Source organism: Rhea americana, unplaced genomic scaffold (genome assembly GCF_003343005.1).
Source record: "Rhea americana isolate MKP2758 unplaced genomic scaffold, rheAme1 scaffold_7, whole genome shotgun sequence".
NCBI lineage: Eukaryota > Metazoa > Chordata > Aves > Rheiformes > Rheidae > Rhea > Rhea americana.
In genome coordinates, this window is record NW_028186867.1 from 3,520,613 (window position 1) to 3,533,330 (window position 12,718).

Genomic DNA, 12,718 nt, shown 5'->3' on the forward strand with positions numbered 1-12,718 from the left:
CCAACTGATTTATTCAGTTTGATTAAGCAATTTATCTGTAACTATTCTTTTAATATATGTCTGCAGAATCCTTTACTCTGGAAAGTATATTTTTGATGAAATAAGCAAATTTGAAGATATTCCTCTCCTTAAAAATGTTGTGCTATCCTTAAGCTTTATGTAAAAAAATGACTTTACCTGCTTAAATGAATGTCAGAACTCCATCTTAATTTCCCTAAGAGTCATTAAAATTTATATTGTCAATAATGTGAAAGATGGCCCTCCTCTTTCTCCAGTAAGACTCAGCAAAGAGAAAATTTCTTGGCTTCAGGAGAACCATAAATTTAAGTTTTTAAATTGTAACAAATGGTGAAGTAATTTCTACTATTAAGTAATAATTTTTTGATATTCGAAACAGTATTCAATTTGGTATTTTGGTCATTCAAAAGTTTCAAATAATTCTTCTCTTACAGTCAGTCATATCTGTTGCTACTGTTAATTCATTCATACAAACATTACTTTGCATTTGCAATGGGCTAAGTCCATACAATAAGTCAGTTATGACATCCTAACTGACCAGTAGTAATTCAGTTTCAATAACATCATTGCCTCTTTTTTTTTTGATAGTGTAAACTATTTCATAATGCTGATTAAAAAAAAAAAAAAAAAAGTTATTTCTCCTCCTTCACTGTAAGACACCTAAAAATCCTCTCCAGCCCTCTGCAGCCAGGACTTTCAGCTCTTTCCAAGGAACACTTCTCACGTCCAGGCACATTTGACATGGTTTTTACATGTTTCCCCTTTCCCTAAAAAACTGTAAGTGACACAAGCATCTTAACATCTTATCTACAGGTTAGGCACTGTGCCAGACTAAGGTGACTATTTGTTTTCTAGGTTGGAAATTATTTGCATTCAGCCCTGTCACAGTGTGGGAAAAGAGGTTAGGCATATCTGTTTACATATACAAATACAGGAATGCTTTTCTGAAAAGTTCTATTAGATTTCAACATGCAGTTTTAGGTAATTATGTACATAAATGAAAATCTGTATTTAAGTCATTAAAAGTTGTTTCATTGTAAAGCATAAATTTCACTTAGTGTGAGCTGGGAATAACACAGTAACAAAAAACATATTTCTTGTTTATGATGATTACTTTATCATGATTACTAACTAGGACTGATTCATACCTAGACAAAACAACAAAGCTTTCGCCAGATCTAAGTTTGATGTAGGTATGTTTTTAAAATGGTCTCTCAAGAGTTTACTACTTTAATCTCAACTAAACTCCAGAATTCACGGCAATATTAATAAATAATATTTTTTCTGTAATAAATTCTAACATGAATGAAAGAAGATTATCTTCTGTGATTTACTAGTATTATTTTATTCATTAAATAAAAATGTGTAGCTACATACATGTATTAGTGGATATACTTTTTTCCATTATTACAGTTTCACAACATTCCATCTGTTAGTCAAATATTTATGAGTAATTTCATTTTCAGTGTGGGCTATGGTCAGCAGTATAATAAAGAAACAGAAGATAACATGCTATATTTTGCCAGTTATCCACCTTCCTGAGAAAGAGAATTCCTTAAAGAAGGAAAAAAAAACAGAAAAACAAACAAACAAACAAAAAAACCCCMAAAACTAAACATGAGTAACTGCTGATTGTGTCAGGTCACTTCCTTAAAACCAGAGAAGTGCTTTAAAGAATTTAAAAGATATATTTCAAATTCAGTAACTGTACATTACTAAATTGTCTGAGCACATGTGAAGGATGCATCTCTTCTCTGTCTTGCACTCTCTAACACTTTAAAGGAATTTTAGGTCAGTGCCTCTGAGCACGTATTTAGTGTTTAGCAGAAATACATAATAAATCACTATTAGATGTTCATCAAGCATAAACATGAGATGAGAAAGCTTCCTTTCTGAAATCTGTATCAACTTCAGTAAATATTACAAGATGCTGACTGACAAAATGTGCAGATGCTGTTGACAAACACTATTATTAAATACCTGTTTTAATATGTGAACCTATTAGAATAAGAACTTTATAATGCTGTATTAACCAACCTAACATGACACCTGCTTATGTACTTTATGTACTGCTTATGTACCTTCCTACAATTTCCATCTGCAATAATAGTTTTAAAAGCTGTTCACTCCTATTTTTGTTACATACCAGAACCAAATTTGTGAGATGTCTGCTTTTGATACTGCCTTTTTCAAGGGTGTCAAATGGGCATGACAAAGAAGAACTTGCATGATAAAAATTACTTCTGTACCTCTGCTTTTATACTAAGCAAGTAGACAAAGACTGTACAGTTCTACAGGGTGGCGAGTTTCACACATGGAATTAACAGAAGAGTTAGGTTACATCCATTTGAATTGGACCAACATATATACCCTAAGCTTCATCTCTGACTGATTAAAATGTATTTATTTCCTCCTGAAGAGAGTCAAATTGGTACCTCCCAGATTCTCATTCATATCTAGAGTAATACATGGCATAATGTTTAAAAAGGACAAAAAATGTCTAATTACAGGCAATACAGTGGACAAAGGTAGTAAATTCCACCAATACACAGCCTTCCTAGGGACAGTGGACAGGACTGAAGTATATAAGCTGTGGTCTTTGAAGGGACAGTAAGACAAATGGCGAACCACTTCACACTAAACTTCAATTTCATACAATTTGAAAACAGTTTCTAGGCCTTTTCCCACCAGAATGGTAGCCTTCAAATGTTTGTTAGAGGATGGACATGAAACCTAGTGAAAAAAAATCCACATTCCTACCCTGAGTTACTCACTAGCATCCTCTGGAGTCTATTAAGACCAAAGCTTTGGATCTTGCAACATAATATCATTGCATTTCCTCTATCAACAACTATTTTTCCAGTCAAAGTTGTTTCCTGCATGGAAACAGCTAGCTAATATTGCTTTGCTATATAAGAATAGCAAGGAGCACATTGGTGAATAAATATAATTATCAGTATTTTATATTATTTCCAAAAAGACATTCCATTTAAAGAGAAAAGAAATTGTATTTGCATTAGTTTGTTCTCAAAGTGTGGAATTATTATTCTTAATACAGCTCTATTGTTATTTACAGTTGCATTATGACAGCACTCAGGGGCTCCTAATAGAGCTCACTGTACCAGATACCAAAATAGAGCTAAGGATGCATACAGCCGATATAATTTTACACATATAGAAGTAAATGCCTAGATAGCCATATACATCTGGCACTAATGGTACAATCCAACCCATCTGAATTTATTCATCTTAAAGAATTTAGTCTGAGCTAATTATCTAGGCTTCCTCTATAATTAACAGAGACAGGTACCTCAAGGGGATGAGTCATGTCTTCTCAAGACTGCTATAATTAAGTGTTGCAAGTGATGATCACGATCTTTTTCCAGAAACTAGAAAGCCTAAACACCTAGGTTAAACTAGGGGCATATGAAAAAGAAGCCACCTTGTCGGTGGGAATCTGTTTGCATGTGTTCAGCACAAAATGTCACCAAGCAACTTTTCATGGCCACCAACCACTATAACTTCACAAAAAGTAAGAATTGCTCTACTAACCTTACTGGTGTAACAATTTCTTACTCTCTGAGTAATCCCACTGAACTCGGAGAACTAGGGACAATTCTTCATCAGTTTAAGCTTAAACTTTTCTCCAAGAAATGCATATATGTATGGTGAATTTCCAGGTTATATAGCAATCAGGTATACATTCTGTCTCAAACAGAGATACTTACTGGAAAACTTAAAACATTTTGTGATCTGCCAGTCACCTTGATCGTATTATCTCATGCAATCCTTGTACAAAAGAAAAACACTGGAGCTCCTGACATATGACAGCAAGACTGTTAATGTGCATGTGCACTGTGGAAAGCGGGCATTTGGCTCATTTCACTGGAGTGCACCTATTCACATGCCCACAGATCATACATGCCCTCAACTCTCATCACATGATGGGGAATGCACTCATTCTGCTTATGTGACAGTGATGCACACGCTTGTCCTCTCACGTAAGTGGTAGGAAAAAAGAGAGCAAGGGTATGTCTATCACACGATGTACTCAGATCAGCTGATTGCTGCAAGTAGCCCTCCAGTCTCCCAACAAAGAGCTGTTCAGTCTGTCCCACTGTTAGGACTAAGCACTGTTGTGTTAAAAAGGTAAGTAAACTAATCAAGAGGAAATGGCTGTCGGGAATACTATCTACTTCGAATGTTTGCACTCTTTCCCAGAAAGATTAATAGGGGGAAAAAAAAAMCCAGAAAAACAGGAAACACCCTCCCCCTCTTCCACCTTTATCCTTATTGCAACACAGTACCACTTGTGTCTGCATTTTCAGCTATCTCAGTTTACCAACCTGCTGGTAAACACACCATAGCACCACTCTGGCTCTTTAAGTTCAAATGAGAAGCGCTGGACGAATTCAGTATTAAACTACTTCTACTGGTTTCCATTAGCCAGAATATTCAGTAAATAATRTGTTCTTGTTTTGCAATAGTTACGAACATGTCTCAAGAAAAAATGGATTTTTTTAACGGTAAAATTTAGACAGAAAAAAATAACCAAATTTAAAACAAAAAATGTAAGTTTTTAAAAATATCCCCAATCTCAAAAAGACATTTTTCTCTTTTATTTTTACACCTGGAAAAACGGCCTGTTGAGAATTTACAAAGTGAAACCAAACCACTTTTTTTTTATTGCTCTTTTGAGCAATGAGATATTCTCACTACATTGAAAGGGGTTAAAGATAACTGAAAGAGTTCTAGGCAAAACAGTATTTCTGTAGCTCTTAAGTGTTTTTCACTGACCTAATGAGAAASTAGAACAAAGAGAATAGAATTAGCCATTCACATTTTTCACCCTGCCTCAATTAACATAGTAGAAAAATACCTTCAGGAAGATTTTTTTAAAAAATTAGTAAGATAGGAAGCCTTTTTCTAACTAGCTCTAACACAGATGGATTCCACTTGCATTAGTCATTGCAACCACTAAAAGCACAAAACAGTTTTAAAATCAAATACAATTACTGGAAAATAGATTTGGAAACAAAAAGGCAACGATCATGAATTAGGCTTAAAAACCAAAAAGATATTTACCCTGGAAAGAATATTTATGCAATTAGGAAGATAAGGATTTTGAGCTTTGTGGTGGCTATAAAATTGTCTGATTGCAAACTACATAGATCAGAAACTTCTCATGAGAAATGTGCAAGCCAAGGGGCAAAGATATTAGCATATACTTGCATACTAGCCAAATTTTTATCCCAATGCCAAAGCCTTAATCATTTATTATTTTCAATAAGCATAAAAAAGAACAGCTGACTTGCTCCTCCATCAAAAAAAAAGAATTAATTGTGAATATACTTAGCTTAGCAGAATATTTAAAGGATGCAATTTAAACATAATAGGATTAAGCAACAAGTAGAATTAAAGTCTTAAAAAGAATGATATCTGTATCAGTAAATAATTCTGAAAGTATCTGCATACAGTACAACAAGAAGCTAAGGAGGCCCTTAAGGGCCTGACAGAAGGAAAAAAAATAGAAGAAGAGAGAAAAAGAAACATTGTAGATTATGTATGTTGTGTTAGAGCAATACAGGAAAACCAGCAATCATCTAAGCCACAAAGGATTAAGAAATTCCTTCCGCTGCCTCTAAGTAGACCACGCCTGTCCCTTCCACCCCCCAACCCCTCCTTCCTTCTCTCATACTTTGTCTCTCTTTCATAGGGACAACAGAAAACTTTTTAAGTTCTTGCTGTTAAAACAGGAGATCATGTCTTTGCACATATGAGTTAACAGAGTCTCGAYGCCACAAATGAATGAAATGTATCATTAGCTGTAGACTACACTCATTTCACTTCATTGTTATCTTATCTTGTATGACATTTTAATAGTATTAAAAATGTAAGAAGTATTGTGTTTTCCATTTTCTTGTGGCACATCACTATCAACTATCTTTTTTTTTCAAACATTTGAGCACTTTCTCAACAATAGCTYCAGGGTCTCCAAGTACAATTCTTTTGACCTCGACTGGAGCATGCTGCAAGTATGTTTGAAATGAATAACCTGCTTTTTAAATCATTCTCAGAATGTCTTTAAATAAGTTTTCCAGAAAGGATATTACCCTTTTTCCTGTGTCTTTAGATACAATAAATAATTGTGGTTTTAAAAGACGGATTCTATTCATCAGCAAGGAGTGTATGACTCTGCATCTACATGTTTTCTTCAGGACTAATACTCTACTGTTGTTAAGCTTCACATATCCAGTTGTTCGTTATATAGTAACTTGCATTATCTGGAGATGTGATGCTTCCTATATAGGTAAGAATAACTTTTGTAAATGGCTAACCTACGTCACAAGCTTCTAAATTTCTTCTTCACAGTTTCCACTGCTGTCAGTCGGTGCAGAATATAAACATTATCAAAAAAGAGAACAAAGTAGCTCACTAGTTTATTGACTTTAACTTCTAACTAATTAAGTTTCATAAGATTGTTGATTTCTACAGAAAGTATGTTTGCATATGACACCATATAACCCCCAACCTAGCTAGTTTAAGAAAATGTCAGAGGAATTCAAGTCTGACTGTGCACTTCCAAATATGGCTGATTAACTGATTCCTTAACATAATAGGAAAAAGAACATTTATTTTTATACTGCTGCCTTTGAATTTAAAATATTCATCCAGGAAGTGGAAAATAAAAAATCCCTAGTGTTCTGAATCTGAGGCAGTTCAAACTTGCATTTTCAGAGCCCTGAGTGCCATAGCCACCAATTCTTGTTAAGCACTTCTTTGCAACTCATCTCAAATGGCCTGACTTCCTCCTATCCCTTTCTCACCTTAAACAAACTTCCTTCCACTTTTCTTCATCCTCAAATTTCCTCTTATACAATCAATCAAGAAAACACCTCACAAACTCTTAACTTCTGCAAGCTTAATCTTTCCAAACCATACTCCAAATTCCTTCCCATTCAAGATTCCCACATACTGTGCCATYCATCCAAACTCACAGACTGAAATTATTCCTCTCGGATGTAGTGCTCGTCTTCTTCAACTCTGCTTGCCCATGCACTGCTATTATCACTGCTACTCCACTATCACAACTACTGGTGCTGCTCTTGCTCTCTGATTGCCTCCCCCATGACTTCCCTCACCTCAACACATGCTCTTCCACTGSTGAGTAGTGCACAGGCCTTCCTATTGGCTACTGTGGCTTTCCCTGCCTTAAAACTACCTTAGCTGTTCGTCTGACAGGAATTTAAAACCTAGATACAGGTCTGCGTTTACTAAAATCTGTCCAGAGAACACCCTAAGGGCAAAAGGTAGAAAATATGCTTGTGAGAAAACAGGAAGTATGGAAACTATATTATTATTATTGAGTCATTACAAACATCCATAGCAGTATGTACGGTCAGATTCTGTTCAATACCTGCTTTGGTTAAACAGGTTTCACCTCTTCCATTTCCTTTCCTTCTTCTTGTCTCAGAAAAATGCTGAAATGCAGACTTTCAGTATAAAACTAGCAGATACAGCCTACCCAAAAGTGATCCAGTTTTCCTTACCTTCTCTGTTTCTCTATTATTCCTTGTTATCCTCTCTGTCTCTGTGGTTCCTCTAATGCATGCTGTTCCCTCAGTAACTGTGTTTTGCCTCCAGTCAGTAGGATAGATGTGTATGAGAGTGCAAAAACAGAGATTATTTAATACAACTTAAATATTTGTTTTGCTTGTTTCCTTCTTTGAATTAAAGGGATTTTATTGCAATGCACATAACCCTGACTCACTTCAAAACTACAAGTTTATTTCAGAACTTATCCCCCCCCACCTCTCAAAAAATTATTTAACTGTTCATTTGCATTTGATTCTTGAAGCAGAGTTTGTAATGAAAATAACATATGCTTTTAACATCCCTTTCTAAACATACAGAGCTTAAGTGGTGAGCAAAAAGACACTGCTGTAGAGCAGGAAAATGTTCTAACCATGAATTCACTGCTTTCTTGTTTGTTCTGTTTTCACAAGGCCTTTTAACCCAATTAGGTAGGGAATGTTCTAATCCACTGCAACACTTGTTAAAAAATTTCGCCTCTATGTTTGATAATATCCTATAGTCAAGAGGAGACAATATTTTTTAGTATTCCTTTTTTCTTGTTTATATAATACACACTGCATTAAGTTAATGAGGAAAAGACAACACTGAGTATTTTGTGACTTCTCATAATTGTTAATTTCCTGTCATGAAGAATTTACTTTGAGCTGTGAAAGAACACAAACTCCAACTATACACGACCTCGATATTTAGAATAAACCTATATACAGACAGCCATAGGGGCAGGAGGGCATTTTACCTTGCAACACGAAATTGTTTCAGTTTCTGCTTCTAGCTTACAAAGAAGATGGCTCTGCACTTATCAGTATATGGGGAGAAAGTCCAGTCACATGAACTGAAAGAGAAATGTAGAGAGGAAGAAAGAAGGACAACGCTGAAAAAGATTTCTTCTTGATATACAACTCCTGCTCTTGAAAAAGTAACTTACTTCACATGAGGAAATAATACAGATATGTTTTCAAAATGAATATACATGATTAATCAAGAAACTAGTTCTAATTTGTTGCTCARGATCATATGTGAGGCTTTTCAAATGATAAAGCCTTTGTATGATATTCTTGGAAAACAAGGATGGTGCAAGAATATCAAATACATTTCCACCTTCTATACACTTTTAAGCATTCATGTAGAATACCTATATAGTAACTTCAGAAAAACTGTGTTAAAGAGAGCTTTTATAAGCATAATTTCAGATCAGTCATTTTCACACTTGTACATGGATATGCAAACTGATTTAGAAATAGTCTCTATTAATCTAATTGATCTATAATATTATTACTATTGTACATCACACATAATCCTGTTTTTCTTGCTATGTATTCTTTTCGAAACTATACACAGACCTTCCCGGAAGTCCAAGGACTCCAAGATGAAAAATCATTCACTTAACTTTGCCAAGTGCTGGCTACTGTATGTAATTATTATCCTTCCCCCCTTCCCACTCCCCACCTCCCATCTCCCTGGCCCATGCACTTATTTTTAACAAGGAAACTGAAGAAGATGCATTTCCAAAGATGCGTAGACAATTGGTGATAATGAAAGTTAACAGAGTCCAAGTCACACCTTCATAAAACTCTGTAGCTACTGTCTTGTAGTTAAAAGCATTAAAGAGAGCAAATCAGATCAAACTTAAAAAAAAAAAAAAACTTGTCAACTTCCCCAAATAAATAAACAGCCAATTTTTATCTCTGTGGTAAATCATATTTTTAGAAAGTACTGAAAAAAATCATTTCATGTAGACTTAGGAAGCAGTACAAGAGGTGCAATATCCATTGAGGAAACACAAAAACTTGATACTTTACCGATTTTCTTATCTACATATACTGAAACTCTTCAGAGACATAATATTTATTTTTTAAATTAGAGCATATTATTTGCAATACATTTTATTAAAATTATTAAACAATAATTTAAGAACTTGTGGTGATATAAATTAGAAGTAATAATAAAACAAGTATATGTTTGCCTAAATATAGATGAATTTAATTAATAACAGAGCACAAGAACATAGACCTGGTCATAAAATGAAATGCAGACTTGTATGGCCTAATTAACATGACAATTAAAGCCATTTGATATGGAAAACCAAAAATGCAACATAGAAAGACCCTGTTCATTTTAACCAACATAGTATATATATATATATATAAAAGGTGAACTACTCAGAGAAAACACAAACATTCTCCTGCTCTTCCCATACAAATCTGAGCACTGAATAAAGATTGAATGGAAGATTTTTTCTTGCTTGGGTTTATTCTCCGTGTTTGATTAAAAATTACTAAGGAGTGCTAAAGGAACAATTACTGAATAGCTTCAAAGAATCAGTAGGACTGAAAATTTAGGTGCTAAAAGGAAGACATTTAGTCTGTGATTATCCCAGTAATATAGTCTCTAATGATACTGAACACACCTGTTACTTACTGAATTATAGTATCTGTTATGACTATTTTTTTTTCATACAGATATGAATGCAGAGTCTTCTAGTTTGATTTTTGTATTTGTTACCAACACTTTTTTAAGATGCTTTGGTCTTCAGGTCACTAGCTGGGAGTATCTACTAGTTCATACTTGAACAACCTTGTTTATAAGAGTTCAATTCTTTGAATCGGTAATTATTTTTGAAACAGTATTTGCGAAAAAGATAAAAAAGAACCATGACCACAGTCTTGTCTAGTACAGTGGCTGCAGTGAGGTAGACCTTTTGCCTCAATTCATCACAAACCATCTCTGCTGATGCTTAACTATTTAGGTTTAAAAAGTACATGTTCACCTACCTGGGGTAGTACATAAATCTTCATGAAAATATATGATGAAGAACACTGTTATGCCGGACAGCATCAATGTTGATGCACCACATCTAAATGCTTATGATTTTTCCACATAAATTTATTAATACTAGCTTGTATTTCACAGAATTACAAATGAAATACATCAATAACAGAGCTAAAAATTAAGACGATATTTGTTAACTTCTCATGTATTTGCACTATTTTAATGTCATTCATGCTGAAATCCAAGCAACATAGATAGCTAATTTCAGAAGATAGTTGAGAAAGTCACAGATACTTAGAATGAAAAGAGAGTTCTGCTGTTCCTAGGTTTTTGTACATACAAATTGGATATTGGTTGTTAATGGATCCATGCATTTTCCATCTTAGTCCAATAGCACTGCTGCAGGTTTTGCTGTAGGAATTCTGTCACTATGTATTTCCTCTAAGACACTGTAAGTGAATCATTATATGGAACAAATTTGTGAAACTTTTGGATTGCACAGGACTTTCTGATATGCAATTCTAAAAAGCTGCAATGACTTATGTATGAAGCTCAATAACGTTATAACAGTTCTGGCATTTTATGTAATGGTTGTGCTTAACTTTAGTTAATTACAGAAGTTTAACTGGAAGATCATATTGGCTATGCTTATACAAGAAGACAGATCCAGATTTTGTAGCCACTACTAGCCATAGTTTCTGACTGTCAAATAATGCTCATCCAGGTTACCTGAAGTCACACACAGAACAAGATTTTTAAAGAAAAAAGAGCTTGATGGGACAGGAAAAATATAGTTCACTGGATCCATGAGATAACATAGCATAGTTCTTAGATAGGACGTAGTTGGAAAAGCAGATGACCATGCAGATCCCCAACATTTGTCAGGTCTTTCAAGAAGCAACAAACTCCCAGCTGAATTGAAACATTTGACAATTGCAAGTGGCCTACTATCATATTTCTAAGCTTTTAAAAAGCTTTAGTGCAGTCACCACCCCAGATGATGTTGGGAGAGCTGCAGTGACGTGGAGTGCCACCAGACTGAAGCTGTATGCTTTCTGGAGTACTTGGGCTTTCTTGGGAGTTCTACAACTGTAGAACACAGTATAACCTTACCTCATTTCATGACAGCAGGACAAGATGGCACACGCTACTTAACTAAGATATAGAGCCACCTAAATATTAGAAATTTTGTTAATAGTTTTTGGAAAGTTGCATTAGTCTAACTTTTCCAGATTTGTCAGATGATGGCACAGCTGTAAGCCAAAAAAAGCCAAAAAAGTTACTTAAAAACTAAAAAAAAAAACAGATTAGAGAGTCAAGTTTTCAAACCTAGTTGTTAAAACTCATTCCCTATAGCTTGTAGCAGCCACTGGTCTAAATAATGCACAAAACATTTTTTGAAATAATGATAAATCAATTAGTTTTGTAACAGTTTCTTGTAGATAGCTGTCTCATTAGCCTTGTAAGAAAACTTAAGTTTTTCATACTAAAAAAAAAAAAAAAAAAAGGCACAAAAGACTTTTCAAACTGTATTAAGAGGTATTAAGCTCTTCAAAGGCTAGATATGTTGCCACTTATCTCTTTCAACAGAGCTCAACATTAACTACGCTTAATTAATACTGATACAGATTGAAGTGATCCACAAAGAAAATTTTAAGTTGGACATGTGACATGAAAAAAGTTTTCAGCTTTTGAAAGGAAACAGTAGACACTAACAGAAACAAAAAGAAATACATGGTTCAAGTTAAGAACATACTGATAAAATAAATCTGCATGAATTCTGAACTAGGTTTGCAGTAAAATAAAACCAGGCTTTAAAATTCATTTTCCCACTGACTGTAATGGTATCAATGGCTTGATACCATTTCTAGTCTATAATGTGTTCATCTGCTGTTTTAACAAATAGTAAGCTGCTAGCCTTTTCTCTCCCCTTTGCTAAAATACACTGCTGCTATTAAAAGTCCAGAGATATTTTTCAGTAATCTACATATGCAGTAATATTCACAGAACAGTCAGCTGGTAATTTGATTGACCTCAGAACAGCCTTCACATAACACAGAGAAAGGCTCCAACATCTGCTCCATTTCTTCATCACTAAACTGCTACAAGCATTTATTCCTCCTATGAGCCACAGTTCCTACACTCCTTTTTTCTTTGTCTCAAAGATTCTTCTGGTACTTTTTTTTTTTTTTTTTTTTTTTTGCTGCCACAATAAACTCTGCTTTGGAGAGAATAGGGTCAAAGGTATAAGAGGGAGAGAAGCCAGCCAAAGCATTTGGCTTGGTACAAAATAGGGAAAAATCTGACTAAGCAGCAGTCATGACACATAATACAT

At 34.5% G+C, this 12,718-nt stretch overlaps 1 protein-coding gene across 9 annotated transcripts in view; it reads right to left on the reverse strand.

Moving 5' to 3' along the window:
• The window catches only part of STS (steroid sulfatase), a 108,863-nt gene that overhangs the window by 89,442 nt on the left and 6,703 nt on the right, over nt 1–12,718 (reverse strand). For 3 of the 9 annotated variants that reach the window (XM_085321573.1, XM_085321571.1, XM_085321570.1), the window contains 2 exons: nt 8,351–8,446; nt 7,569–7,656 (listed from right to left, as the gene is read on the reverse strand). The exons of 5 other annotated variants lie outside the window; for them this stretch is intronic. The gene's annotated coding sequence lies outside the window, so the exon portion shown is untranslated. The remainder of the gene's footprint in view (nt 1–7,568; nt 7,657–8,350; nt 8,447–12,718) is intronic. One more of the 9 variants, XM_085321572.1, reaches the window with a different exon arrangement.